Source organism: Ammospiza caudacuta, chromosome 3 (assembly GCF_027887145.1).
Source record: "Ammospiza caudacuta isolate bAmmCau1 chromosome 3, bAmmCau1.pri, whole genome shotgun sequence".
Taxonomy (NCBI): domain Eukaryota; kingdom Metazoa; phylum Chordata; class Aves; order Passeriformes; family Passerellidae; genus Ammospiza; species Ammospiza caudacuta.
This window is the reverse complement of record NC_080595.1, coordinates 99,312,223-99,337,883: the sequence shown is the minus strand read 5'-3', so window position 1 is coordinate 99,337,883 and position 25,661 is coordinate 99,312,223. Positions and strand designations below refer to the sequence as shown.

At 41.7% G+C, this 25,661-nt stretch overlaps 1 protein-coding gene and 1 long non-coding RNA gene across 3 annotated transcripts in view; one reads left to right on the top strand and one right to left on the bottom strand.

The window, feature by feature from the left end:
- Nucleotides 1-25,661, top strand: part of RIMS1 (regulating synaptic membrane exocytosis 1) — a 306,518-nt gene that overhangs the window by 13,173 nt on the left and 267,684 nt on the right. The window lies entirely within an intron of this gene.
- LOC131555413 (uncharacterized) lies at nt 12,398-16,701 on the bottom strand. 2 transcript variants are annotated; one of them, XR_009274543.1, is made up of 6 exons: nt 16,635-16,701; nt 15,544-15,699; nt 15,296-15,431; nt 15,064-15,138; nt 13,864-13,993; nt 12,398-13,243 (listed from the first exon to the last, which is right to left on the bottom strand). It is a non-coding gene; the product is annotated as an uncharacterized LOC131555413 (long non-coding RNA). The 2 variants fall into 2 exon arrangements; XR_009274542.1 differs by lacking the exons at nt 12,398-13,243; nt 13,864-13,993 and having other exon boundaries at nt 14,908-15,138.

The following is a 25,661-nucleotide window of genomic DNA, read 5'->3' as shown; positions in this document are numbered from 1 at the left end:
AGAACTGAATGAACAAGAAAATTAAAAGTGTTTTCCCTGAAGGAAAAGGAAAAGTACATTTTCCTCCAGGCTAAAGTTGAGGCAACAGAGAGTACAGGAAAGCTTTTATTGCTGTGTGTTCTGCTGGGTTCATTGTGGCTGGATGCTGGGTGGCTACCAAAGCTGCTCTGTTTCTCCCTTCCTCAACTGGGCAGGGGAGAGAAAATACAATGAAAGGCTCATGGGCCCAGATAAGGGCAAGGGGAGATCACTGAGCAGTTACTGTCATGTGCAAAACAGACTCAGCTTGGGGAAATAAATTTAACTTACTGCCAGTCAGAATCAGAGTAGGATAATGATAAATAAAACCAAATCTTAAAACACCTTCCCCCACTCTTCCCTTCTTACTGGGCTCAACTTCACTCCTGATTTTCTCTATCTTCTCCCTCAGAGCAGCATAGGGAAGGGAAATGGGGGCTGCAGTCAGTTTATCACATATTGTCTCTGCCATTCCTTCTTTTTCAGGGGAGAACTCCTCACAGTCTTCCCCTGCTGTAGTGTGGAACAGATCATCTTGAGTGCCATCATGCAGTGCATGTAGGACAACCAGGGGATCAGGCCCTGCCAGCCTGGGATTAGCAAAGGCAGGTCCTGCATGACCTACCTGCTCTCCTTTAATGACCAGGTGACCTGCCTAGTGGATGAAGGAAAGACTGTGGATGTAGTCTACATGGACTTCAGTAAAGCCATTGACACTGACTTCCTCTGGAGAAAATGGCAGAGGACATTAGCTAATGTCTGTCTAAGCCAATGGCTTAGACAGGTGACCTCTTATCTGGGTTAAAACTGACAGGATGGCCGGGCTCAGAGAGTTGTGGTGAATGGAGTCACATCCAGCTGATGGCTGGTCACTAGCGGTGTTCTCCAGGACTCGGTATTGGGGCCAGTCCTGTTTAATGTCTTTATCTGGATGAGGAGATGGAGTGCACCCTCAGTAAGTTTCAGCCAATGCCAAGGTGGGTGGGTGTGCTGATCTGCTGGAGGGCAGGAAGGATCTGGACTGGCTGGATCCATGGGCCAGAGCCTACTGTAGGAGGCTCAACATGAGGCCAGGAGCTGGGTCCTGCTCTTGGGTCACAACAACCCCAGGCTGTGCTACAGGCTGGGGCAGAGTGGCTGGAAAGCAACCCAGGGAAAAGGACCTGGAGCTGCTGGGTGACAGTGGCTGAGCATGAGCCAGCGTATGCCCAGGTGGCCAAGAAGGCCAGTGGCATCCTGACTTGTATCAGCCGCAGTGTGGCCAGCAGGGCCAGGGCAGGGATTGTACCCCTGTGCTTGGCGCTGGTGAGGCCACACTTTGAGTCCTATGTCCAGTTCTGGCCACTCACTACAAGAGGCTCATTGAGGGGCTGGAGCAAGTCCAGAGAAGGGCAACAGAGCTGGTGAAGGATCTGGAGCACAAGTCCTGTGAGGAGCAGCTGAAGGGCCTGGAGTGTTCAACCTGGAGGAAAGGAGGCTCAAGGGTGATCTTATCCCTCTTTAAAACTGCCTGAAAGGAGTTTGCAGCCAGGTGGGTGTCGGGCTCTTCTCCTGGGCATCAGTGACAAGAGAAGAGGAGATGGTGTCAAGCTGTACCATGGGAGGTTCAGGCTGGACATCAGGAAGATTTTCTTCATGGAAAGGGTGGTTAAGCATTGGAGTGAGCTGCCCAGGGAAGTGGTTGAGTTGTTGTCCCTGAAAGTGTAGAAGAAAGGACTGCGTGTGGCACTTAGTGGTAGGGTTTAATTGACAGAGTGATATTTGGTGTAAGGTTGAACTCAGTGATCTTGGAGGTCTTTTCCAGCCTTAATGTGTTTATGATTCCATGATTATCCCAGCAGCACTAACACTGACACTGATGGGCTTGGCCTTGGCGAGTGATGGGTCCATCTTGGAAGGCAGCTGGCATTGGCTCTGTTGGACGTGGGGAAGACTTCAAGTAACTGCTCACAGGAGTCACTCTGTAGATCCTCAGCTACCAAAACCTTGCCACACAAACCCAATGCAGCTCCATATATTTTCAGAATCTAGCAGTCTGCAAGTTTTTTATACTATGAAGTTAAGTCTTTCTTGTTTGGTAGCAAAATATCCTTAGGAGAGCTGCATGTCATGGCTGTCAGCATCCTATTTTTATTGGTTCCCAAAATATGTTTTGTTTTATATTGTAAGCCTGAAAAGTACTGCTAGAGTTTGTTCTCTAGAAGACAGTTCAAATCATGCCCTATAGTATTATGGTTCTTCCCAGCTGAATTCATAACAGTTTATAAAGTTATAATATATGATTCTTTATCTCATACTGTATTTTTCATTTAGGCTTTCAACTTTACTTACCTTCCAGATGTTTAAATCACGGTGGTTACATGGATATTTATTACATCTATTTCTGACTTATTACATACGGTGTATCTAGGACATCAGAGTTCAATCTGTAATATTTTATGAACGTGTGCAGTTTTTCTTTTTCCTCATTCCAGGCATTATAATCATATTCTTAATAAAATAAAATCTTAGCCAAATCAAGCTGAGTTAAGGAGCCATTCTTAAGATAATAAATTGCATTTCTGTTTAAGGTGAACTTCCTGGAAAATTGTAAGGTAAATGCAGCGTTGTTCAGTGCAAATGCCATGCTCAGTTCATAAAAAGTTGCTGAGAGGATAAATTGCAGTCGTGCTCAGAGATACAAAGCACTGTGGAGTCATGGCAGAGGGTATGTCTGCACTGTCCCTGGGGGTGCGGTGACAGCACTGAAACTGTGCTGTTGTTTCCCAGGAGAGGATTTGGTTGTCCAAACACAGCTGGTATTTGAGATGTCCTATGGTACCACTCCTTGACTTTAGGACTGAGGACTGGGTGGCAAGCTGGTTGCTATTGTAAACCAGGTTTTGTAGCTGTGGGCAGCAGGGAGTGGAGGCAGCCTGGAAGGCGGTGTTGGATTCTGGACCTGACCAACAGATCCAGATACCCTTGAACCCATCCTGGGTATTTCCTCAAGTGGAAGTGTTTCCCAGACCCTTTGTGTTTCATTGCTGGACACAAACAGCAGTGGCAAAGGTTTCAGCTCTCAGTCAATGATTCTGACTGGGTTTTCAGACCTGTGCAACAGTGTGCCACTTTCTTCAGATCCCTCCTGCATAATTTTTGAGATCACTATCTTTCCTTTGGGAATCTTTCATTTCTTAAATAGTATTATGGCTGTTGAGGCTAGGGCACATTTCCTTCCATGAGAAGCAGTACCTTTTGAAGGTAAATTATCATAAACTGCCATCAGTGAAACTGAGATTCTTTGATAACATCTTTATTTTATTTTATTGCATTAAATGTAAGCTTCATGTTAGCTAAAGTGTTTTAAATGCCCTCAGAAGGTAACCACCAGATTAATGAGAAAAGTCTGCAAAATAGTCAGCATTTTGCCTTGTGCTGGCAAGGCTATTCACTAGAAAAGCTGTGGTTGCTTAATTGCTATGGGAGAAAAGAAATGAAGAGAGAGGATGAGAGTGCAGTCATGGCATTGTGAGGGACAGCGGGAAAGGGGAAAGGACACAAGTAAGGGGGAAACTATAAGAAATACCCATCCCTAAAGGCCCAAGGAGTTGGACTCAGAGCCATTACAGGCAGTGCTGTGGGGATCAGAAGAGGAGGAATATATGACAGGAGCAAGATGTTAGGAGAAGGCTGGAATTAGCTGGGATGGGAGTCTGGAAGCAGGCTGTGAGTGCTGCAGCTGACTACACGTCTAGTACTGAACAAGCATAAAATAGCACTTCTTCACACTGAGAACTGGGTAATGAAAAGTGATGGATCCTCTGGTAGCAGACCTGGGACTTGCTTATTTATGTGTCTGTTTCCCTTTGGGCTTGAACTGGAGATGGTTAAGCGCACAAATCAGAAGGAGGTGAACATTTATTTTCAGTGTGATAATAAATAAATTAGAAGGCAAGTAGAAAACACAAAGGTTTAGAAATCCTCAGAGTGTAAGCCCGCCTCAAGACTGTGAAGAGAAGGGTCTGAGTCATTAGGTTCAGACACTTGAGGCTTGGCAGAGCTGTTTTCCCAGATCTCAGCAGGCTCAGGTGGTACAGCAAGAGCATCTGGAAACACAGGGTAGTTTGACTGAAGAAGGAAGTGCACAACTCAGTTCATTTGAATTCAACATTCCCAGAAAATAATAATTTCATAGTATTACCTGATAGCTCTTAGGCTGCCCCATACCTTCTCACTAAAAGATAGATCCACGTAAGAGATCTTGTCTGATTTAAAAAAAAAAAAAGGTTGGATAGGTCTCCTTGTTTGTAGCAGAGGACTTGGAAACAAAAGCTCAACCACATCTTAGAGTTCCTAACCTGATGGTAGTAATCCACATTATTATTTTTCAAAGCAATTTGATATGTTAATTCAGTCTCAGAATTTTGGATCTTTTTTTAAGCTCCAGAATTGGCTTTGAGTACTTGGAATTTGCTTTAATCTTTTTACTAATAAGAAGAATTCCCCCTCTGTTTAGGAAAGGCCCCTGTTTCCACAGGAGCTGTATGATGGAGTTCATAGAAATGCCCTGAACCAGGAGATTACCTTCCTAACAGAGTAAGCAGAGAGGAGTGAGATGAGATTTAAAGAAAGTAGATCTGTTTTGTTAGTCTCAGGGTTTATAGGCAGGGTGCCATGTCCCCTGCGTCTGTCCAGCCTTGTCATCTCCAGCCTGACATATTGGAGGTTATGTGCATGTACATATTAATCTGTGCAGGCTCAGTGCCTGAGGGAACGGTGTGTGTTTGTGTGTTTTTGTCTTTAATTAAAGGTGGCATCTCTCCTTATTTGGGTAGGTGAAGAATGGAGCTAAAAAGAACTGATTAAATGGAAAGAAAAAGGAGTAAAGGATGTTGACATTTGAGGCAAGTACATCTAAAGCCTCAGCAGGTGAGGAGAAGGGTGAATAATGGGGGCTAAAGAGTTCACTGTACAGTAGAAACCTTAATCAGAATGTGTAAAGGTCCCTGCTTTGCTAAATCAGCAGCTGCTCTTGGCTGGGAAAACCCCTTGGCACTTTTCTGTGGTTCTTCCCCAGTACCACACTCTGGTGTGTGGGGATAACTCTGATCCCCAGGCAGTGTGTGGAGGTCTTGCTGGTGTCTGTGTGGCTGTGCATATGCCTATCATATATGGGAGTTAGCATTAGAAAACTTGGCTCCAGCTTTTAATATAAACCACACAGCTGCATAAGCTCATAGGCTGCATAGTGCTATTTGGGATGAGGAAGCATGCTTTAAGGCACTTTTCTTTTACTCCTGCTTTGGTATCATGGGCCTGGTTGGCCACTTCTAGCACTGATCCCACCCCCTGGAACATCTGGCTGTTCCTCTCTGGATTCTCCCCTGTGGTACAATGGAAAAGATGTGGAGAGAGCATGTAAATCCTGTAGAGGTAAGATAGAAGTCTCTGCCTTGATCCTGCACTGTGTGATCCATCCTCTGAAACAGATGGAAAGGGGGGAGGAGCATTTCCAGCTCGTTATTGCCTTTTCCCCTCCAGTGTAGAAACTCCCATTTGGCTACACTATGAATCTTATTTTCACAATTAAAGATTGCCACACAATACTGTGATTAACGCATAACTAAGCTTTGACTCTCCTGGGCTGGTCTAGCTCTTTCTTTTTTAGATGTTAGAGAAAGTAATGAGTTTTCTAAAGTGATGAAAAAGAGATAAGCAGTAGTGTTATCTTGTATCTTGGCAGCCAAAAGATGGATATGAAGAAGCAAGGAAGTTTATCAGTGCTATATTTGGGAGGGGTGACAGCAGGACACAGTCTTGGACTAAACTTCAGTTTTGTTTGTTTTGAATGACCTTAAGGATTATAGGATATGGACTTCAATATGAAACAGGTGTCTGCCTCAGTGTGCTTTATAAGGCATGCGCAATGAAATCTCAAACTGAAATAGATGCAATCATGTCTTCACAGCTAAACAAGCAAACGCTACTGTTCACAGAGTGCTGCTGAGCACAAGTGTGCACTTGTGGAAGCAGCAGCTCACCCACAGAAAAACCCCCCTGCTCCTGAATGTGGGATATTCATTAGAGGAAAGGAAAGGAAAGGAAAGGAAAGGAAAGGAAAGGAAAGGAAAGGAAAGGAAAGGAAAGGAAAGGAAAGGAAAGGAAAGGAAAGGAAAGGAAAGGAAAGGAAAGGAAAGGAAAGGAAAGGAAAGGAAAGGAAAGGAAAAAAAATAAGAAGATGAGGGAGAGGCAGGGAGACACAAGTAAAGTTGAAAAAGAAGGTTGAGGAACCTGTGATACCTTGGGGTTGTACTAAGAAAAGGAGGAAAGAGATGGGGATTTCAAATCTGCAATATGTTGTAGCTTGGGATTGACAGTTTTGTATTTCTTTCCCAAATTACAGAATAAACACTTTTGTAGAAAAAAACCTTGACATCAGCTACTACCTGGTTCATCAGTGATATCTTGCTCCTGTACCAACATGTCTCTATTAATTTTGAATTTGTAATTTCAATAAGTCAGAATATGGTAGTGATGCTAAGATCACTCACATATCTTGGAATCAGAGAATCATAGAAACATAAAATGGGTTGGAATGCTCTTTAAAGACCATCAAGTTCCAAGTCCTCTGCCATGGGCAGGAACACCTTCCACAGGACCAGGCTGCTCCAAGGCCCCATTCAACCTGGCTGTGAATACTTCCAGGGATGGGTCATTCAAAACTTCTCTGGGCAACCTGCTCTAGTCCCTCACTACCCTCAAAGCAAGAACTTCTTACTATTATCTCATCTAAACCTGCCCTCTTTCAGTTTAAAGCCATTCCCCCTTGTCCTGTCAGTAAATGCTCTAATAAGTCCATCTCCAGCTTTCTTGTAGGCTCCCTTTAGGTAGTGAGTGGAAGGCTGCAGTTAGATCACCCTGCTCTTTTCCAGGCTGAACAGTCCCAATCCTTCCAGCCTTTCCACATAGGAGAGGTGCTCCATCCCTCCAATTTACTTGGTGGCTCTCCTTCAGACCTGCTCCAACAGGTCCTTCCTGTGCTGGGGACCCCAGAGCTGGAGGCAGCAGTGCAGGTGGGGTCTCAGCAGAGCAGAGGAGAGGGGCAGGATCCCCTCCTTGGCCCTGCTGGCCTCGCTGCTTTGGATGCAGCCCAGGATACAATTGGCTTTCAGGGCTGCAAGGCCACATTGCTGGGTCAGGTCCAGCTTCTTCTCCAGCAGCAACACATGGATTGGCAGTGATTGTCCTTCTCAGCAGATCTGCCCTAGGTCTGTTCCTTCCCAGACTAGATTGGTACCAGGGATTGCCCTGGCCCAGGTGCAGCACCTTGCACTTGGTCTTGTTGAACCCCATGAGATTCCTGCAGGACCAATTCTCGAGCTTGTCCAGGTCCCTCTGGATGCTCTCCTGTCCTTCAGGTGTGTCAGCCACACCATTCAGCTTGGTGTCATCTGCAGATGTGCTGAGGGTGCACTCTATCCCTTTGTTTCTGTCATTAATGAAGACATTAGGTAACACTGGTCCCAGTACAGACACCTGATGGACAGAACTTGTCACTGATGTCCATCAGGATGGTCATCCATCGTGAGAGCCGGGTAATTAATAATACTAATCTTTCAAAACCAATTTTTTCTATAATTTAATTTATGTGAGACACCTGAAAGGTAGTAACCCTTGATATTGAGTTGTCTATCACAACTGATAGGCAACGATTGGATTGCATGCTGGGATCCAGCACTTCTGGAGGGGTCACTTTCAGACAATTTAATAGTTTGTTTCCCATGTCTTCAGTGCTTTTGGCTGAACTTAGATGGTAGGGTTTAGCCAGAAGTGCTAACAGTGATGGGCTTTTGCTAATTCAGCTGCTTGTTTGCCAGAAATTATAATCAGAGTGTCTGATTTTTTTGCAGAGGCGCACTGTGCTGCTGTGATGCTGGGTATAACTGTAGCTGTAAGACTTCTAGTAATCCTATAACAAGTGGTAGGAGCAATTATCAGTCATTGTCATCCAGAAAATTTATCATTATTCTGGTAGTGCTACTCTGAGATTCATACTTCTTGATTTCACTTTAAGAAAGAATCTGTCTGGATGTTAAGTTATTGGACAGAGACTTGAGATACAATTAACTTTTGTGTGCTGCCACTCTGGGGAAGTTGGAATCTGCCTGTACCTCAGGTCTGCTTTTGTTACATTGAGATAATGTTTTTCTCTTCCTTTCAGTTGTCCAACTTCTTTCTTCAGATTGTTTCTTGTCTCAATGTCACTTCTTTTCTGAGTGTTTGGATAATCTCTAGTTGTTGGTCCCAAGAATCCATGGTCTCAGTGGAGGTTTCAGAGCTGTCTGCTGCAAGACAAAGCAATAACAATAAAAAGTCCAGATAACCAGCTTTGTTGATGTCTGCAGCTGGATCTGACTTCACCCTCTGTGCCAGAATACAGACTGTCTGGGATTCTATCTGGCCTGCGACCTCCTGGATAGTGAAGCCTTATGCTTTGCTCAGGGTGATAATTTCTTAAGAATCAGATATGAATACAAATAATTGTGGCAAATAAAGATATAAATCTCTTGTATATGATACATAGTACCAGAGATTGCTATTTTGCAATGGTAGTTTAACATCAAGTTCAACACTTCGAGCTCATGGGAAAGGTTCAAGTTTGCTGCTTTTAAACTCAGAGGTTTGATGTAGTTAACTCAGTTACCTAATTCAGTTAGGTAACATATCTTCCACTTAGACACAATTTTGTCATTTACCAAAATGTGTTGCTGAGAACATCCTTGAATCTCTCCACTTGCATTTTCTGTCCAAAGTCAGCCATGCAGCTCAGTGACGTACCCAAAGAGGCAAAGATCCCATGGTGTGGATTTAATACGTGGGTTCCCTGCATATTGTGAAGTTATTTGAGACTGCATGCACGTTTAAAACTTCTAGTGACCAACATTTCTTGTTGAAATGTCCTGCTTTGGTGTATGATGGCAGGGAATATTGTTCCCTTCATGAGCTGGCAGCATGTTTAAGAAAACTATTTGCATTAAAATGCCTGCCACAAGAAGAATCACAGAATCATTTGGATTGGAGGCCTTTGAGATCATTGAGTCCAGCTTAACCCAACACTGCCAAGTCCATCACTTAACCATGTCCCTAAGTCCCACATCTATCACACATCTGTTCAATATCTCTTGAGATGGTGACTTCACCACTTCACTGGGAAGTCTGGCCCAATCCTTGACAACCCTTTCCATGAAGAAGTCATTCCTAATATCCAGTGTAAACCTTCCCCAACACATCCTGAGACCACTTCCTCTTCTCCTATTGCTTGTTACCCAGAAGGAGAGGCCGACCCCCACCTGGCTGCAGCCTCGTGTCAGGCAGTTGTAGGGAGTCATAAGGGCCTCCCTGGGCCTCCTTTTCTCCAGTATAAACACCCCCAGCTCCCTCAGCTGCCTCCCACAGGACTGGTGCTCCAGACCCTTCACCAGCTCCACTGCCCTTCTCTGGACATTCTCCAGAACCTCAGTGTCCTTCCTGCAGTGAGGGGCCCAAAACTGGGCACAGGACTCAAGGTGTGGCCTCACCAGGGCTGAGTAGAGGGGACAATCAGTGCTGATCCATGTACTGCTCTTTGGCCGTCTTTGAATTGTTTAAACAATGCAGATTTGCACTATTTGTTCCTCTAAAGGTAAGTTCTGAATTCTTACATGATTGTGCAGGGTTGGTCCTACTTGCCATGATACTTTATTTTCCTTTAGTTCATATTTTTAATGTCACTCAAGCCCTTACTGTAAGTGGCGATATCTGCTGATTTTTTGAATGGAAATTCCTGCTGCACTGGTGGAGTAGTCATGAGTTTGCCTTCTGGGGTTCTGCCTTCAAAAAAATGTCATCCAAAAAGCAGTTTTCTATGCTTGTCAAGGTGGCCTTGTAGTTCTTCTGATAATGGAGTCCTTTGTTCAGTTCCTCTATAAGCACAAGTTTTTATTTTTTTAAAATATAATTTAATTTTTAAATCATCCAAAAATATTAAAGAGAGTTATTGCAAACCTTTTTTGCAGACTTTTATATATAAAAATTTAATCAATATACAGAAAAGAGGTGATTTTCAAACTTTTTTTAGCCACACAGGATCTGCAGATAACACTAAGAATTAGTGCTTTTCCAACTTTAACAAGAAAGATTTAAAAAATACTGTTGACATCTTGCTAATTTTCTCTATTGTTTTAGTTCACTGAAAGCTTGAAACCAAGGCCACACTTCTTCAGGAGACATTTAATATGAAGATTTTTTTGTCTGCTTAAAAAGGAAAACTAAAATAGTTCCTTAAAGGGCTCTTCTAGTTTTTTTAACATTTTAACATTCTTTTTCTGTGGGCCTTGCTTTTTAATGTAAAGCTGTATTAAAATGCAGAATTCAAATTGTATTAGAATGGTTTCTCTACTTTCTAGGCCTTATTTGGCCCTTAATCAAACCTTGGTTTAGTGTATAATAAAATGCATACTCCAAAATACAATTTTCTTTCCAAGTATAGCTGTTTCAGTCTTCTATGCCCTGAAGTACAGGAAGCTACTGAAAAATTAGTGGCTGTTTTAGAAGCCATACGTTCTCATGAGTGGTGTATGCTTTCAGCAGTTTAACCTGTGGCTCAGAAGTTTAAGCAGTGGTGCCTGCAAAAATTCTTTTCTCATAGCCAGTGATAGTCTTTGTATATGAGATACATGTTCTGTACATATAAAGGAGTTTTCTTCATTTTTCTGTTTAACCTAGCAGGGAGGTCATGCTGCAGATTAACAAATGTTCACTGAGTTGCACACAGCTCAGGGAATATATATATATGTTTTTATACTGATGGTATTTTGATGATAATAGGAACTTGTGACTAAGTGTCTCATTTTAAAGGTTAAAAACCTTGAGTTCCTCAGAGCTCCTGTAAGGAGCCATGGAACTGTGTCAGCTTTTTGAAGGATTACTTAGCAATGTCCAGAGAACTTAATGTCCGGAAGAACAGAAAAATGCATGAAAAAGTAATAGAAGTATAAGGCAAAATATTTAATCTGTGAAAATGATATCAGTTTGTGACTCTGGCAATGGACTTCTAAATGACCCAGTGAGTTTTCATTGCCTTTAGTTCTTCTTTTTTCCCTCCGTTGTCAATTTATGCCACTCACACTTTGCTTTTCCTGCTTGTTTTATTCTGCAGTGAAAATGAAGAACTGGGAATATGTTGGTGGCTTAGTAAGTGCAGAGATTTCATTAGAAATATAATATATTAAACATTAAATAGTCCTAGAAGTTGATTTTTTTTTTACTGTACAGTATGGTGATAGAGCAGAATCTTAGAAGTATAATAATTGATCTCTTTGTTTTGAGTGGCCTATGGGGGTGTGTGTCTGAGTGTGTTTAGAGGTACAAGTTTGTCTTTTAAAATACATTTTGTAGCAGCTAGCACATGGGCTTTCCTGCAGTGAGTAAGATAGCATAGGTGGGTGTTTTCGTGTATTGGAAATTTGTACGAGGAGCAGGAAAATTGGATTTTGCAATCACTTGTTCCATTACTGTTTGCATACATTTTTGCAACTGTAAGAAGTAGAGATAAGAGTGGATGCTGTGGTAGTGAGGGAATGAAGAATGTTATGGAAATGGGAAGAGTTTGAGCCTTTTACTAGCCGCTGTCCAGATTTTTTTTTTCATGCATTGCTCTATTTTAAGATGATGATTTATTTAAAAATACAACATGTTAAGAAGTGCTAGATGGAGTCTTCTGAAAGCCCTTCAGAATTTGCTAAATATTTTAGTGTACTGTTTGTTCAGCAATTCCCCCATATTTTTAATTTGCCACCAAATTTTCCTTTAGGCTGGAATGGAAAATATGCATAGGAGTGTTTGTTTTCTACAGGCCCAGAAGGAGCAGTGAAAAACATACTTGCTACTGCTGGTTTCAAGTGAACATGTTTGAGGTGGAGGCTTGCTTCATTAATGTATCTTGGTAACCTGTGGCTGAGGGAACAGAGGGATGGGGAAACCTCTATCTAAGTATTGTTTAAATGCCTTCTAAAGCATTTTTTCTGAATGTATATGTGTATATATAATATATCATATATAAAATATGCATATATATGATTCTATAGCTAGCATCCTTGTATTAGCAGTGGTTTCTGGCACAGATATAAGCCATGGTGCATTTCTGCTTGCCATCTGTCATCCTAATCTCATCTTTCATCACATGTTGTTTCTGCACTCTTGTTCTTTCCCATTTACTTTTCTTCACATCCAGCTTAATATCCTCTCTTCTCTATAGACTCAGCCCTCTTGTCCTGAAAATTCCCACTTTTTTTTGTGTAGTCCCAGCTCCTCAAAGAAAAATCCAGTAGAGAATGAGAAAGCTGTTGTTCTTGAGACTCCCATCCTTCCTCCAATCACACCACACCTTTGGCTGAGGCAAGCAGCTGTGTGTAACACCATGCACATTTTAAACAGCAAGATCATTCTGCTGTAACTGTAAATGGAGCATCTGTGTCTATGTATTCCCAAAAATAGCCCCTTTCCAAACATGCTAAAAAGTATTTTGTTTCTAGTGAAACAAAAAAGGATTTTGTAGGTCAATATTTAATGAAGATGAAAGAACCAAACCACTTAGAAATAGCTTTGATAATTCAGGATAAGGTGAGAGTTACTTAGATCCAGTCTTTATGGCCAAGCTGGGATCAGAACAGGACCCAAAATGTGTTTTTTTCCTGAGGAACCTATTAGAGTAGCCTGTGGCTGGTAACAGACTCATGAACTTTTCACTGCTGGTGTATTGACAGGTAAAGCTCAATGGCTCCAGATACTCTCAATCAGTTTATAATCCTTGTTATAAAATAAGGGCTGGATATAGCTGTGTACTCCCATTTTCTAGGGTGGTCTGAGCTTCTTAAGATCTGCTCTTATAACTTTGAAGGAGGTCTGTCAGGTTTTTTTTTATTCCTGAATTTTCCACAAATTGAATGCAGTACGCCTATTACTAATGTATTAGTAAATAATTTAGTGGAATTAGTCCCAACAATATCTGATAGAAGAAAATTGAGAAAGGAAGTAGATGCAGAGTGCCCTGTACACAGCTCTAGAAATATTCATGTATATTTATGTAGGCCTTACATGCAGTGGTCATTTAGACATGACCTGGGAATGAGAGATGTCTTTGAAATCTCCAGGTGCACAGTTCTAGGTGGCATTAGAAGTGACTGCATTCACTTCCCAGACAAACCTACAAAAGAATATTGTTAGGATAAAGAGTGTTATATCTATCAAAATGCTAATTGCACTCAAGAGACTTAATGTTCTGCTACTGTGACCCCCTATGCTATTGCTCTAGCAGCCAGGATACCTGTTGGAGTTTTATTTGTTTTTAGACAAATATATGCATAGGTGCAAATAAGCTAGTTGTAAGTTACAGAGAAAACCAAATTTATTTTGAAGAGTGTATTTTTTATCTTCCTAACGAACCCCTTCCTTTTTACTTTTTCTTTTAAGTGATGACTATCTTTTGTTAGGGTGGAATGAGACCCTTGGTGACAATTGTCAGAGGAGGATGTACTGCCTCTCCAAAGCTAATAAGTCAGTATAGCAGTGGGGAATGCTTATTTACAATGAGCTGCAAGAAATAGGGAGTAACTACTGCAAAGGTACTACATGAAGAAAGGATTTGACGAGGCAAATTTAGAGAGGGAAATGATCTCTGGTGGTGCATTTTATGAGTGCCTTGCTTACAAGATAGCAGCACGGATGTCTCTGTGTTCCCTGTGTACAAGGAAGCCACTGCAATAATTTAGGCAAGGAAATTTTATGTAGAATCATCTGTTTAATATTTGGTTCATCAGGACCTACCTAGTTCTCTTTGCCTATGAAGGAAGCTGTTTTCCTCTGAAGTCAAGATGTTGAAAACAATTCTTTCAGCTGTCTCTGCAATACCTGCATGCTCTGGTCTACATTTAATGATGTCTTGCCCCATCCATAACTGCTTAGAAACAAATTTCTTAGTCACTGTTTATTCAACCAACCATTCAACCCCATGCAGCGCTACAGGCTGGGGCAGAGTGGTTGGAAAGCCACCCAGGGAAAGGGACCTGGCAGTGTTGGTTGACAGTGGCTGAGCATGAGCCAGCTGTGCCCAGGTGGCCAAGCAGGCCAGTGGCATCCTGACCTGTATCAGCAATGGTGTGGCCAGCAGGGCCAGGGCAGGGATTGTACCCCTATCTGGGCACTGGTGAGGCCATGCCTTGAGAGCTGTGTTCAGTTCTGGGCCCCTCAGCTCAGGGACAACTTTGAGGGGCTGGAATGAGTCCAGAGAAGGGCAACAGAGCTGGTGAAGGGTCTGGAGCACAAGTCGTATGAGGAGGAGCTGAGGGAGCTTGGGGTGTTTATGCTGGATAAGGAGACTCAAAGATGATCTTCTCCCTCTATAAGTGCCTGAAAGAGGGCTGCAGCCAGGTGGAGGTCAGCCTCTTCTTCTGTGTAACAAGCAATAGGAGAAGGGGAAGTGGCCTCAAGATGTGGTGGGAAAGGTTTAGATTGGATATTAGGAACTATTTCTGCACTGAAAGGGTGGTCAAACTCTGGAACAGGCTGCCTGGGGAGGTGAAGTGGTTGAATCACCATCATTCCCAGAGGTACTAAAAAGATGTGTGGTAGATGTGGGACATGGTTTAGTGGTGGACCTGGCAAGTGCTAAGTATGCTGGTTTTGGCAGGATTAGGTTAATGGTTGGCCTTGAGAATCTTAAAGGTTTTTTTCAATCTAACATGACTCTGATTCTAAGATAAGTGTTTCAAAGCTGTTTACTAAAATGTTCCAAAGAAATCCACTCAAACATAGCGAATGGTCAATTGTATTATTTTAACTTAGGAATTACTATAGGAATTCACAAATGGATAAAAATATGTACAATTAAATGGCAGTTATTTTCAAATTAATATGATTTTGATTTTTATCTTAAAATATTAGTGTACTGCAGCTAAATATTTTATGATTTAGGAATAGATTGCAGACAGAGCGGAAGGGTTGATATTTTCTTTTCATTGTACTTACAAATTTACATTATATGGAGACCCTGGAGTCTTCCACTTCATTGAAAATTGGTAGACTGGAATCACTCAAAATATCCTGGAATATGGTGTTGTGGAAGGAAAGAAAAACAGCATATTAATAAGAGGTGATATTTGTTTAGGCTTTTTAAAAAGGATGTTCTGTTGAATTTCATTTATTAACTGTGTTTTCAGTCTCTGAAAAATCTAATCCTGAATAAACAATGGAAGTTTACCTTGTAATATATCATGACAAATATGAAAAGTGTTTGTGTTAAGTGTGATACTCTCTGTAGAGATTCATGGTGATATCCTTTGCCCACTCAAGTCATAGGCACTCTCCTTATCACTTCCAGTACAGTTGTGGTGTTTCTGAAAGAGAAATTAAATGCTGAATGTACTGAATGCCTCTGCTGATACTGTTGTGGTAATATGGTATCTACTGGCAAGGTGGTATCTACCTTGTAGATACCTACAGATCTACCTCTGTAGCTTTGATGCAGCTGAATTGCAGGAGTCTGCTGCTCTTTGCAAACACATAGGGGTGCCTGTCCTTCCCTTGCTTTGGTTTTTGCAGGGAGTCAGTGCCAGCGCTCACTCAGCAGGCCAGACACTTGTGAAATCAGATTTGTCTTGGTGCCTGAAAGAAAACGGAACCCTTCTGAATGTTTGCCCTACTGTGTCACGTAGGGCATGTAGACTAAAAAGAATGAGACACATCCTCTAGTCAGTGCTGCTGTGAGTGTGCTGATTGCTGTTCTTTGGGATGTAGTCCCAACATGGAAAAGAAGAGAGTTTGGATATACAGTGACAAAAAAATAGTGTGTTTTTAAATTGAGCTTAATCAGAAAATTCTCACTCATTTTCCCCTCTGATGAAAACCCCACAACCAAAGCCAAAGAACAAAACCCCCAAATCATTCTGTGATTGAATCATTCAGGTTCCTAAGTATACATCTTGACTAGTGAGCTATGGAGTCAGTTTGGCAATTTCAACTACACTGAGTTAATAAGTTCAGTATTTTTTATATCAGCTGTGGGAGAGAATATATCCAGATACTCTGGATCCTGATGGCTAAGGATCGTGCATGAAGAATGTAAATTTGAATCCTAAAATCTGTTTTTGATGCAAAACATCATCATATCTATAAGGAGGGTCTTGACCACTCCTTACCGGCAATTTTTGCAGTCTTTCTGTAGTATGTTTAAGTGTGTTTTATGTCATGTGTATATATATGTATATATTTGTGTGTGCATCCACCCATATATTTGTTGCAAATTAGTTCAGAAATTTCAGTGTATGAAATCAGGTCATTGGATGAGATTCTATGATGTGCAGAAAACAATTTGCATATAAAAAGGAATAGAATTATTAAAGCTTTATGTCAGCATTGTACCCGTACAGTTCCGGATTGTTTTAGACATTGCAATCAAATCTACAGGTATGACATTGACACTCAGAAATGCAGAGATTTGTCTCAGCTCTCACCATCCTGAATTGTCTTTGTTGTTATTATATCGCAAAGGTTCTATTGCCATTACATCACAAGGGTTCCATACTGCTAGAGTTTCGTACCTCCTTGATGTTTCTCATAGGCAGCTCCTGCAGGCACTGACTCTTCCTTGTCCGCACAGCAACCAGCTGACTCCAATGCCCCTCAACCAACCAATCCCCTCTTTTATAACACTCTTCTCATTGGCTACAGGTGTGACCTGTTGAAATCAGGCCTGCTTCTGAGCCTTAATAATTGGCTCAGCTGCAACTCTTTAGGGGGTAAGATTACTTTCTATACTACCTTTATTTACTTGTGTTCTATCCTGCTACAAGTCTTCAGTGCCACATCTTGAGAATTTTATCTCTTACCAACTCAGTGTTGGAAATACCAGTAGTTAAAAGTGTGCAAAATTCAATCCTTTGCCTACAGTTCCCTGTTTACACTCCTTGGAGGAATGCTTCTCTTTGTAAGACCATGGCTTTTACATTCATGAAGCCCCATAATGTGTCACACTGTATTGGACACTACTGTTTTGATTCCCTAGTGGCCAAACAATCCTAACAAATGTGCTTGGTTTTTCCTATTTAGTAATTTTCTTAATTTTCAATTTTATCTTCTTACAGTATATTGAGAAAAGGAAGGGATAAACCTGTTTGCAGGAAATGAGAAGGGATACAGTAATCCAAAGATGTGTGTTTGTGGATGAGTGGAGCATGATGGGTGGGTGTGTCTGCCCTTTCCAAAACAGTTGTCTCAAATACTCAAATCTGCAGAAACTGTGCTCTCAAGTGCTTTCCCTGTCAAGTGCCATAAGACCTATGCAAGCAGAGCTGTGCAGATGTGGTAATGAGAATGCTCTGCCTGTGCATTTGGTCCCTGCATGCCTCCTGGTGCCCCTTCCAGCCGTGCATGAACCTGTGCCTGCAGATCTGCTCTTTTTAAACTTTCAGACTTTTGTTGTGAATATGGCTTTGGACGTCTAAAGGCCTCACAGACACCTTCAGTGTGAGGTAGACACTAACCTGTGCAAGCAGTAACCTCTGGGCAAGGCAGGACTCATCTTTAGAAGATTTTGGCTTCTGAATGCTTTGAGATCTTGGATGACAGATGCTAAGGAAGTGTGAAATATTGCAACCAGGGATCAGATAATGGTTTCTCCTTGTGCAATTTTGTTAATTCATTTAGTTCATGTAAGGTAAATTGCTCCAGGTGCCTTCAAGCAATCTTAATTTAATGCAGGTAAGTAAAAAAGTCAAGTAATGACTTTGACTGACTGAAGAACTAATAAATTCCAGACACAGCTTATCATCATCTAGCTTCAGAATGATGAGCCTGTGAGTAACTTTCTCTGCATTCCTCCTTGCGCTACAACTCCCTTGGAATATGAACCCTCAAAGTATAAGACAGTGGTTGTGTTTACACATCAAAGGGCTGCAGCTCACCTAGTGGTAGAAAAAGGTGTTGCCTTACTTGGTTTTGGTTTTATTTCTAATTTCATGTGGGCAGAAATGAATCAGAGAAGGGTTTCTAATAATTTAGTAGGAAGTAAAAAAAGCACTCAATGTTTTTCATTGTGTTATGGCTTGAGTGACATTGACCCAATAATTGTGTAACTTGGGAAGGATCTATAAGAGTTGAATGACTTGACCTTTCCAAGACCGCAGGAATTGCATCTGTTTTATTTTCTTCCCAAATATGATCTTGTTTTATCCAGTAACATATCATATCTACGTAATTCCACATCTTCCCACTCTGCCACATGCATGCATTCACACACACAGTCATATCTTTTATACTTAGGTCTGTCATTTGAGTGTGTTAAAGATTCTTTTAATAAACTCATCTCAGTTATTCAGAGCAACAGTTTTGCTTCAACTGTAGAGTGATCAACTGTAGGTTGGAAGGGACCTAAAGATCACCTCATTCCAAACTCCCTTCCACTAGATCAGGTTGCTTAAAGCCCATCCAGCCTGGCTGTGAACACTTCCAGGGATGTGGCATCCAGAACTTCCCTGGACAACATGTGCCAGTGCCTCACAAACCTCACAGTAAAGAATTTCTTCCTAAAATCTAATCTAAACCTACTCTCAGTTTGAAGCCATTCTCTTTTATCCTGTCACTACATACTTGTAAAAAGTCCCTCTCCATCTTTCTTGTAGGCTCCCTTTAGGTAGGCTGAACAGTCCCATTTCTCTCATAGTCCTTCCACATAGGAGAGGTGCTCCATCCCTCCAATTTACTTGGTGGCTCTCCTTCAGACCTACTCCAACAGGTCCTTCCTGTGCTGGGGACCCCAGAGCTGGAGGCAGCAGTGCAGGTGGGGTCTCAGCAGAGCAGAGGAGAGGGGCAGGATCCCCTCCTTGGCCCTGCTGGCCTCGCTGCTTTGGATGCAGCCCAGGACACAACTGGCTTTCTGGGTCAGGTCTAGCCTCTCCTCCAGCAGCACTCTCAAGTCCTTCTCAGCAGATCTGCCCTAGGTCTGTTCCTTCCCCAGACTGGATTGGTACCAGGGATTGCCCTGGCCCAGGTGCAGCACCTTGCACTTGGTCTTGTTGAACCCCATGAGATTCCTGCAGGACCAATTCTCGAGCTTGTCCAGGTCCCTCTGGATGCCATCCTGTCCTTCAGGTGTGTCAGCCACACCATTCAGCTTGGTGTCATCTGCAGATGTGCTGAGGGTGCACTCTATCCCTTTGTTTCTGTCATTAATGAAGACATTAGGTAACACTGGTCCCAGTACAGACACCTGATGGACAGGACTTGTCACCGATGTCCATTGGGATTCAGAGCCATTGACCACAAGCCTCTGGATGTGACCATCCAACCAGTTCCTCATCCACCTAACAGTCTCCCCATTGAATCCTGTCCCCAATTTAGAGAGGAGGATGTGGTGGGGACCCACATCAAAGGCTTTACAGAAGCCCAGATAAACGACATCGGCAGCCCTTCCCTTGTCCACCGATGCAGTCCCTCCATCATGGAAGGCCACTGGGTTGGTCAGGCAGGACTTGTCCTTGGTGAAGCTCTGGTGGCTGTCCCAAATCCCCTCCCTGTCCTTCCTGTGCCTTAGCACAGCTTCTAGGAGAAACTGCTCCGCAGCCTTTCCAGGCACAGAGGGGAGGCTGACCGGTCAGTAGTTCCCAGGGTCCTTCTTTCAAAAGTGGGTACAGTGTTTTCCTTTCCCAGTCACATGGGACTTCATCTGACTGCCATGACCTTTCAAATATCACAGAGAATGGCTTGGCAACTGCATCAGACAATTCTCTCAGGACTCTGGGATGCCCTAATTGTGTCCCATAGACTTATGTATGCTCAGGTTCCTCAGGTGATCATGAACCTGATCTTTACTTTCAGTGGGAAGTGCTTTTTTCTCCCAGTCCCCATCTTACAGTCCATCCCCTTGAGACGTTGCCATTGAATACTGAGGCAAAAAATTTGTTGAGCACTTCAGCCTTCTCCTCATCCACTGTTAAGAGTTTTCCAGCATTGTTTATCAGGTCGTTCACCTTCTTTGATTTTCATTTTCTGGTTAACATCCTGTAGAAGGCCTTCCTGTTATTCTTTGCATCCCTTGTCAGCTTCAGTTCCAGCTTCACTGTGGCCTTTCACCCCATCCCCACTCAACTGAATTTCACCTCTATACTCTTCACAGGGCACTTGTTCGTGTTTCCACTGCCTGTGCATTTACTTATTTCCTTTTAGCTTGATCAGCAGTTTGAAACCATCCTGTGGGTTTTTGGTTTGTTGATTTTTTTTTCTGAGAATCTTTGGGGTTTTTTTTTTGTGTTCTTGGCATAGAATAAAAAGAAATGCATCCCAGCAATTCCATCACTGCTTACTGAGAGTTTAAGAGCTGCATTTGTGTAACTCCTAGTATACTCAATGAAAAAAAAGATTAAAGATACCTGAAATGCAAGCATGGAAGAGCAAAATACAAAAAGAAATCAAAGTGGCAAACTTGCATAAATTTGGCTGTGTGCATCCAAGCAAAAATTGCAAAACTTCCTATATCATATATTTCATTAGTGATAGATGCTACAGGTGAAAAAAAAAGAAAAAAAATTAGTGGGGAACATTTCTTAATTTAACCAAATTAATTGATTAAATGAGATAATAGGATACCTTTCAAAAGTTTAAATTTTGGTCTCAAGTTTTAAATTCATCCTGGCTGAGACAAAGTATATATATATATATATATATATATATATGTAAAACTCCCGTGTTTATATTCCATGTTACTTATCGTGCTTATACATTAGACATGTTCTGTACACTCATTGCTACACATAGGCCAGTGTAAATTTGTAGTTTTTACCTGCTAAGCACTTTCTGAGAGTTGTGGTTTTTTTTTGCATTTCTAGAGAGAGAGATGAACATGAGCTGAATGTACACTTTGACAAGAGACAGTGGTGTTAGACCTTAAAGGTCTGCTGCTAACTATATTCTTGGCAGCAGGCAAAGCATTTTATGCCATGGAATTTGCAGGCATTTCACAGCAACTGAGTTGGATATTTTTATTTGCTGGCATATTGTCTCCTTGCCCCTCTGAGCTCTGTCTGTGGCTCAGGTCATTGCAAACAGTGGCAAGACCAAAGCATGTGTGCTGGGTTTGCTGTGTTCCTACGTGCCCTTGCCAGTGCAGCCTACTGGAAGACGAGATATTCTGATCATGTAGGAATGATAGTGGCAATTTGACAATTTCTGAATATTATTTTTTGACAAATATTATAAGTGTTATAGAAATATTTTCATGCAATATTAACATTATTGTAACACCATTATAGAAGCATAAATTACCAGATGAGTCAGAATTATGGCCCTTTTCCTGCTGTGTGTGGGCAGACCCCTGCATCTGTGCTCACTGCAGGTTTGGGACCTAAATGCATTAGATGCGTACTGGAAGAAAATGAGTCTGCAAAGTATTTTAATAGAAGGAATACATTGCTCTTAGTAGTGAAAAATTCTCTAAAAATGGAAGTGTTCTTGTGCTTCACTTTAAAAAAGACAAGTATATTAATATGGAAATGTCTCTGGAAATTCTTGTAAGATTAATGACAAAACTGAAAAAAAAAGAAGTAAAACAGCTCAAATCAATGTCTTGAAGGAAAAGCGGAGGTGTATTGTCTTATATAGATTCCAGACAAGATTTGTGTACATGGACTGTAGTGGTGGTCCAGTATTTCTGTAAAGTATATTTATAGGTAATGTACTAACATCTCACACAGTATGGTGATATCATTAGCTTTCCGTGACAGCAGTTTCCCAAAGTCATGAACTGTAATTTCATTGTCTGCCTCTTCTCAGGGGAACACTGAAAATACTCACTAATAGGGATCTCTCATCTGACAACTTTCCTCAAACAGAAGCTTGCAGATTATTGAGGAAGACATCCTATTGCTTGGGATCCTGAGATATGTCTTTGTTTCTAAGTACTTCAAAGATACCTGTGTGGAGCACTCCTTTATATGTTTTTTCTTCCTCTGTGAAAATAATGTGTTCTGTATCTGTCATCTGTTTTGTCTTTGTATACCAAGAAACAGCAGTAAATATTTCAGAAAAGCAAGTAGTTGTGATTTTATTCAGAAAAGTGGAAATTACAAGAAAAAAAGCATCAAAGTCAGAAGGGGCAAAGAGGAGGATTTATTTTCTCATAGCTGAGGATGCTCAAGTAGATATTGCTTCAACTTCCAGAGTGAGCATATTCTGCATAGAAGGATTAGAAATTTTTCCTCATTGCTGTAAATAAAAAAATTGATGATTCTCAACTTCCTCTGAAATGCTTCATTCTCTGTCTTTCCTCAGACATCACCTTGTGCTTTTTCTTCCTCTCATCTCTGTGTCTCTACAAGTAAAGGAAATAGTGGCTTCTCTTTCTTCCCCCTTTGCTGCCACCTCCAGGGAAGGTTAAAAATCCAGCATCACTGAGAATTCAGCTTTGCCAGGACTGAGGGTCATCTTGAGATTACAGTTTTCAAGTTAATATTCAGAGCAGTTACAAGGACCCCTGCTTCTTCTTTTGTTTCTATTAATCAATTTAGGAAAATTTGATTAGCTCTGGTTGTTTGTGAGAATACAGATCAACCCTCTTTCTCTTTTCAGATTGCCTGAATCTAGACTGTCCTCTGAGATGCTGAAACCTTCTGACATGCAGATTTCCTTCCCTTGAAACAATTTTCATCTAGTCAATTGAATTATAATTTCATCTAACTCCTTCCTTTCCTGAAAATGTGATATTCATTGTGAGCTTTTTCTTGTCTCTATAATAACGTTCAACTTGAGTATCAGAAAAAAAAGTAGTTCTTGGAAAATATTTTGATAGTCTTACAAGTCAAGGTATACTGTCAGATCTTCTAGCGACCACATACAGTATAAGAGCAACATGTATAATTAACTTGGCACAGGCGGGGGGAGAATAGGGAAATTGTCTCTGTTACCTCCCTTCTTTGGTTTTGAAATCTCATGCTCTTGTATGATACGCTTGGGAAATTACAGACTGTGAGTGGGATTCATATGGCAAAATGTAGACATCTACATCTGAGTTAGTCACCCAAGGCTCCCTGTGTGGGGAATGGAGAGAAACAGGACAGATGAATCACACCCTTGAAGAACCTGGGTTTTTTTTACCTCTATGCTAAGACAAATGACTCATAGCCTGAAAGTGCCCGTTTGGCTAGTAAAGGAGGTTGGGGTAACAACTGGAATGTGAGGGCTCATTCTGCACCCCAAAAACTAGATGAGGTGTACATGGCACTTTGTGGCTCTGGTGCATACCTGTGGGCTCACCTATACATGTTTGTCAGATTGTGTGAGTACTCCGTCCTGGGCAAAAAACTCACTAGTTTTCCACATAGAAATTCCTTGAAAAAATAAAGACAACTTAAGTTTTTCATGTGTGAGATCTCAGAAATCAGGAAATGTGTAAATTGCATTAGCATGTTTCTCCTGTATGTAATTTCTTAGTATGCATCAGCAAATAATTGAAAAACTCTAATAAGGAAATTTTCAAAACTTTGTCAGCACATCAGTTTTGTAGCTAATGGTGCCACTGTTTGTTTAGTCACCTTTGGAAGTTGTGTGCCCTCTGCTTTTAGGGAGACGTGTCTGATGCTTTCCAGATGCTGCAGGGAACTGTGAGCTCTTTGTGCTACATCTAAGGTAGTCTCTTTTCTCTGTGTGCAAGCCACATAATATGTCTCCCTCAAATTATCTTTGTCTTCAGTCAGCCTGAGGAGTGTGTTGTTAGTGAATATGTGAAGACCTTGCAATGCTACTTGCAGAAAAAAAATCTGTCTTCCCTTCTTTGCTTTTTGATACATCATCAGCATCAGCACGTGGGGTGTGAGCCAAAGTGGGCTCAGAAACAAGTTGTATTCAAAGTGGTGTGGTGCCACTGAAAATCTGTGTGGAGTCCCCTCAGCTGAAAACACTGGTGAGAGATATATGACCCTCCCACAAAGAGGTGAATGATGTTAAAATAGAAATGGCCAATGAAACAAGACAAATAATGATAGCCCAGTAAGAGAGTATTTATGGTTTCTTTTTAGCTTCTGCTTTATATGCATGGTTGACTGACACAAATAAAACTGAGCAACTTCTGTTTGATAGAGAGAATAAACATGTTTGGCTTAGATCTGTAGCTAGACTATGTCCAGAAAGATGGCTTTTGGTAGAAATTGAGCTTTTGTACCCCCTAACTCTATGCACCTGGCCTGAGGAGCATGATCCACTGTGTAGATTTCAGCACACCAATTTCCTATGTAGTCAGCATACATAGATACCCTAAAAGGGATGACACAGCACAAGGGTCACAGCTCCTCCTTCTCTGGTTATCAGAGCTGCAAACTAGGACTTACTCAGATCCAGACCCTGGAGATACATTCTGGGTAGCTGTGTAAATCACAGCTGATTTTCATGCATGAATAAAGCCATGGTGTATGAGAAGCAATGCATCTGCAGTCTTCTCTGTCAAATCTGCAGATCACAGATCCTAATTCCCAGAAAATCTTTCCCTGCCAAGTCACACTAGGTTTAGAAGGCACCTCGCTTTGTTGATCCTTTTGAATCTGGATGGTTTTGAAGCCAGACATGCAAGATTTTAATCAATGCTAAGTAAGATGTGGCCTGACTGTAGTCTTACCGTGACACAGAATGATGGACAATCCCTGGATTCAACACCCTCCTGCTTCCAGACTAAGCCAGCATTGCTTCTACCATCCTCTCTTTACCAAAAAAGAAGAAAGCCCTCAGAAAAGAGCAGTGTCTGTGTTATGGAACCATTATGAAATCCATGTTTGAAATACCCAATGTATCTTTCTGAATCAAGGAGAGAGTTCAGTTAAAGGGGTGCCTCCACTGGCTTTTGTTCTGGCTAGATCAGTTCACCACCATGCTGTAGGTTAAATCATTGAAGCTGTGGAGGTAGCTGAGAACTGGCTACAGCACTGAATTTCTCCCAGCTGCTAGTGTTTTGTCAGCACTGATCAGTGATTTGTGCTCCAGTCATTTGGTCAGAATCATCACCAGTGAGCAGCAGGCTATTTTTGGCTTCTTACCTTACCTCTAAGCCAAAGGCAGGCAGGCAGATCCAGACCAGCAGCCTAACGTGGGAGCTGCCCTGGACAGCCGAGTGCTGGCTCACAGAACCGAGTGGCTCACATCAATGTCAGCAGCTGCCTGCAAAGGCAGGGCTGGAGTTCTGCCAGCCCCTGGAAAGATGGTGTGCCTCTTCCAGGTGAGAACCACTGTGCTAAACCTCAGACCATCAGTGTGGATGCTGCCTGCTCCTGTCTGTGCTAGTTTGAGGAAAGACTTTTTATAAGACAGCATTATATTACTTCCCACTATATAGTAGTTGAATTACTTGCTGGTCTTTAAAATCCTTATCTGAAGAAAAACCATATATATGTGTACATACACATACACAAGTAAATTAAATTTTTGTTCTGAAAGATACTTGTCAAATAGTGATTCCTGCATTTAAAATTCCTACTCTTATATATTAGTGGATCATAATTTGAATTGTAACTACTTCAGAATACTGCTTTTATGTGATAAAAAGGCTTTTAGTTGGGGCTTCCCTTATAATTCAGGTATTATGATGGTAGAAA